Source organism: Macrotis lagotis, chromosome 3 (assembly GCF_037893015.1).
Source record: "Macrotis lagotis isolate mMagLag1 chromosome 3, bilby.v1.9.chrom.fasta, whole genome shotgun sequence".
NCBI lineage: Eukaryota > Metazoa > Chordata > Mammalia > Peramelemorphia > Peramelidae > Macrotis > Macrotis lagotis.
In genome coordinates this window covers 15,948,110-15,953,242 of record NC_133660.1, presented here as the reverse complement: position 1 = coordinate 15,953,242, position 5,133 = coordinate 15,948,110, and the positions used below count along the sequence as shown (strand labels likewise).

The window sequence follows — 5,133 nt, the reverse complement described above, 5'->3', positions numbered from 1 at the left end:
CTACTCAAGGTAACCTGGAAAAGAGCAGAAAGGCTCTTCTCCCCGGGTCGGAGGGGCGGCCCACCAGAGGGGTGGCCCACCAGAGCAAAAGAACTTCAGCCTCCCGGAGGAAGCCCCAGGGTGCTGGGAGCCCCAGCTCACAGCAGTGGGGGAGTCTCTGGAGCTACACCCCAGGGGATCACCAGCACAAAGTGGGGGAACAGTGGGGGACCTCTGCCAGAGTGAGCATGTGGAGCCCAGCCCTCAGGGCACACAGTGAGCAGCTTGGTCTTTCAGCAGCCCAGACCCAGAAACAGAAGCAGGCAGAGCTGGTAAGCAGGAGCCTCCAGGGCATGAGCCTATTGAGCTGAGGGAGGGGAGTGAAGAGAGAGACTGCAGAGCTCTGTCCTCTGCCTCTGGAACAGGACTCTGGGGTTCTGACCACATTCAGGTCCTGATCCCAGTCTAGGCCTCCCAATAGAACAACAGCCCCCCCCCCCCCCGCCCACCTCAGCCCTCGGCCCGTGGCAGAGGGGGGTGCTTATGGTCATTCACAAACCAGAAGGGAGGACAGAACCTCACACACTGAGACCCTTGTGGGAGTGTCACAAAAGCTCAGGAAGAACCCCAAAAAACAGGCTTAGGCTGGGAAAATGAACAAGCAAAGAAACAAGAGGAAGACCATTGAGAAATATTTTACAAATGAGCCCAAGGAGGATCAAAACACTCAGTCTGAAGATGAGGAAGCACAAGCTCCTGAATCTAAAGACTCCAAGAAAAACAGAAATTGGGCTCAGGCTATGATAGAGCTCAAAAAAGACTTTGAAAATCAAATGAGGGAGTTGGAAGAAAAACTGGGAAAAGAAAGGAGACAGATGCAGGAAAAACATGAAAATGAAGTCAGCAGCTTAGTCAAGGAAATCCAAAAAAATGCTGAAGAAAATAGCATGCTAAAAAACAGCTTAGGTCAAATGGATAAAACAGTTCAAAAAGTTATTGAGAAGAATGCTTTAAAAAGCAAAATTGGCCAGATGGAAAAAAGAGATAAGAAAACTCTCTGAGGAGAACAAATCCTTCAGACAAAGAATAGAATTCAGGGAGATTGATGAATTTACCAGAAATCAGGAATCAATACTTCAAAACCAAAAAAATGAAAAATTAGAAGAAAATGTGAAATATCTCATTGAAAAAACAACTGATATGGAAAACAGACTTAGGAAATATAATTTAAAAATTATTGGAATACCTGAAAGTCATGATCAGGAAAAGAGCCTTGACAGCATTTTCAAAGAATTACTACAGGAAAATTGCCCTGATATTCTAGAAGCAGAGGGCAAAATAGAAATGGAGAGAATCCACCAATCCCCCAGAGAAAGAGATCCCAAAAAACCAACCCCTTGGAATATTATAGCCAAGTTCCAGAACTCCCAAGTCAAAGAAAAAATATTACAAGCAGCCAGAAGGACAGAGTTCAAATATCATGGAGCTGCAGTCAGGATCACACAGGACTTAGCAGCAGCTACATTGGAAGCTTGTAGGGCTTGGAATACAATATGCTGGAAGGCAAAAGAGCTTAAAATGCAGCCAAGAATGAACTACCCAGCAAGGCTGAATGTCCTCTTCCAGGGAAAAAGATGGACTTTCAATGAACCGGGGGAATTTCAAATGTTCCTTTTGGAATGGCCAGAGCTGAACAGAAGGTTTGATCTTCAGATACAGGACTCAGGCGAAGCATGGAGACTGGAGGAGAGGGGGGAAATATGAGGGACTTAATGAGGATGAACTGCAGGTATTCCTGCATAGAAAAATGACACTGATAGTACTCATATGAACCTTCTCAGTTAATAGAGCAGGTAGAGAGAGCTTTTATAGTTGAAGCACAGGAGAAAGCTGAATTCGAAGATCAAATATGGTGTAAAAATGGAGTCAATAGAAAAAAGGGAAATGGAATGGGAGAAAGAAAAAGGAGAGGGGGAATAGTCCAAGATATTTCACATAATAAGATGTTTTTTTTTATTACAATGAGCTATTGCAATGATATGGAAGGGGGGAGGCAAGGGGGAATGAGGGAACCTTTGCTCTCATACTCAATGGGGTATAGACATCTGGAGTAAGAAGGAGGGGGGAGCAGGGGGAAGGGGGTGGGGATGTGAATAAAGGAGGAGAGGATGGACCATGGGGGGAGAGTGGTCAGATATAACACATTTTCTTTTTTATCTCTTGCAAGGGGCTGGGATTGGAAGGCCTGCCCAGGACCATAGGGCCAGGTGGATTCTGGGCCTAAGGGTTGGTATGGGGGCTCAGGGCTTCTTGGCCCCAGGACCAGGGATCTGTCTGCTGCGCCACTCAGTGACCCTACAGCAGAGTCAGAGTGAAAGGAGAGAGAAAATATAGTAACATGCTACTGGAGAAATAAGAAAGGAGGGAGTTGTGATCAGCAATGGCAAAGTTGGAAAAATATGGAAGTAACTTTTGTGATGGACTTATCATAAAGAATGTGATCCACCCATGACAGAGTTGTTGGTGTTGGAACAAAGACTGAAGCACACTTTTTGTTATTATTATTTGGGGGAGGGTGCAGGGCAAGTGGGGCTGGGTGGCCTGCCTGGGACCACATAGCAGGGTGATCTTTGGGTGTCTGGGGCCGGATTTGGACCTAGGTGCTCCTGGCTCAAGGGCCAATGCTCTGTCTGCCACCCAGCCACCCCTACTATTATTACTATTTTATTTTATTTTGGGTCTTTCTTTTTTTTTTCTTCTTTTTGGTTTTTGCAGGGCAGTGGGGATCAGGTGGCTTGCATGTCACATGGCTGGGTGATTATTGGGTTTATGAGGCTAGTTATGGACTCAGGTGCTCGTGGCTCCAGGGCTGGTGCTTCGTCCATTGCGCTACCTTGCCATACCTACAATTATTACTATTATTTTTTTTAAATTTAATTTTTTTTCTCTCCCCTTTACTTTTTTCGCCCAAGCAAGTCTATCTATATTCATGGGGGGAGGGGTATTTTGTTTACTTGTAAACAAGAATATTTTATTAATATAAAAAAACATTTGTACAAAATGAGAATAAAAAATAAACTAAAAAAATTTAAGCAAGAGGATCCATACAACAGAAGAGAATCCCAAAATTACAGGCTCCAGCTCCTACAAAATGGGAGGGGCCTGGTCAGACAGTCTGGATCTGAATAGGATTCTGCTACATAAGAATCAAAATGAGAAAATGGAGGAAGACACTTCCCCAATCCCATTTTGAGGCAAGACAAAGACTTGAAGAGGCAGAATGGGGCTGACACCCCAGACAAATAGTAAGATATTGACCACTAGGAAAGATGAGAGTAAAATATTTTAGGCGAGGTGGTAGAGGTGCATAAGCTAGATCGGCCATCTGCCTCTCCCTGTAGAGCTAGGCCATCAACCTTGACCAAACAGAGAGCAATACAAAAAAGTTAGAAAGAGGGGCTTGAAGACAGGTTTTGACTCCTGATTTTATTATTCAATTTCTTTTTTTTCTGTTTTAAGTAGTCTGCAATGGCCAGGAATGCTAGCATCCCAAGGCCAGAGTCAGTTGGAGCTGGTAATCATTGGAAGGAAGGTTGGTTGTAGGGATTGGGATGAGGGGAGACGTTCCTGCTCTGCCAGTGGTCCTGGGTGGAAAAGATGAACCACTCTTTGTGGAGCCCAGGGTACAGTAGGAGGGGAAATAGGGAGGAGTACTGGGTTAGGGAGATGGAAACCATTTCAGTCCCCTGCTTCACTCTCTTCTGCTGTTTCCCCAGTGGTGGCATTCTCTGCAGTCTTGGAGGCCTTCTTTTTTTTTTTTTTCTTTTTTCTGGGTCTTCTGAATAGCCGAACTCTGCAGGAGTGGCTTTAGCTCTGCATCCTGGACCTCTAGCTCAGACTTGTACAGCTTGGGCTCGAAAGGACCACTGGTTATCCGCGTGGGACCATTGGGCATGAGCAGTACTGTGAATTTGAACTGGGCAACAAACTCGCCTTCCTTCTCATATAGAACATTGAATGGCTGTAGTAGCTCATGTTTAGCACATTCCACCACACCCATCCAGGCTTTCTTTTCATCCTCAAATGCCCTGAGAGTGAATGGCATGGCATCGAATCACCTCTCCACCTCGCTGAAAAAGGCACAGGAAGTTTTCATTTTCAAACCATACTGTTTTGAAGGATCTCACTTGTAGATTGTAGTTCTCTGTCCTGCATCCTTGGCCTTGTCCTCTCCTGAGCTCACAAGCACATCCACAGCATAGACTTCATGGACTTCAAACTCGGCCTTTTCATGGTCCTTTTGCTGGTCTGTGGGGTTTTGAATGATTGTTTTCCTCTCCATCAATGACATGTTGCTTCAATTGGTGGGACAACATGCCTTCTATTGGTGTGCAGTTAAATGAATGGGCAACTTTGTTCCAGGCATCTGTAACTTGTGTTTTCTGCTTTCCAGGCTTGACTAGGCACAGGGCTGCCTCAGCACACAGGTGAGCTGCCTTAATCACATCTGCTTTTCTCCCTGTCACTGGAATGCACTTAGATGCATTAACCATGAAACTGTGGGCCACGTTTGCAATGAAACTATCCATATGGACTCCTAGGTCAATTTTTACTAAGTCACCCTCCTTCAGGATGTAGTCCTGATCACTCTTCAAGAGGGAGAAGTGACAGACACAGTTATTTACCGAGATGCTTGTAGGGAAGGCAATACCTTTCTTCATCTCCTTTTCCTTCTTGAAGTTCTTGCCTGTCTCTTCCATGATCATGGCATCACCCTTTTCACAGAGACCCAGCATGGATGCACCTGAGGTTGATGCTCCTACCACCACCCTCAGGACTCGGTTGGCGATGTCACCCCCCATCTTGTACTTGGTCACCACCAGGTCCTTGGCGATCGTCTGCTCCTGCTGCTTGTCCTCCCCTGACATCTTCCCGCAGCCTTCGCCATCACGGTTGCCTCCCGCTCAGCTGCCGCCGCTTGTGGCCGGAGCCCCCGCATTACATGAGGGAGGAGGGCCATTCATGATTTCTTACAGAACAATAGTAGTCCATCACATTTATATACTATAATTTGTTCAGCCATTCCCCAATTGATGGGCTTCCCCTTAATTTCAAAGTCCTTGCCAGTACAAAAATCTGCTGTTTTTGACCATG

At 45.8% G+C, this 5,133-nt stretch overlaps 1 pseudogene; it reads right to left on the bottom strand.

The window, feature by feature from the left end:
* Positions 1-3,540: 3,540 nt before the first annotated feature.
* Positions 3,541-4,907, bottom strand: LOC141515983 (proliferation-associated protein 2G4 pseudogene; annotated as a pseudogene).
* Between the last annotated feature and the right edge of the window lie 226 nt (positions 4,908-5,133).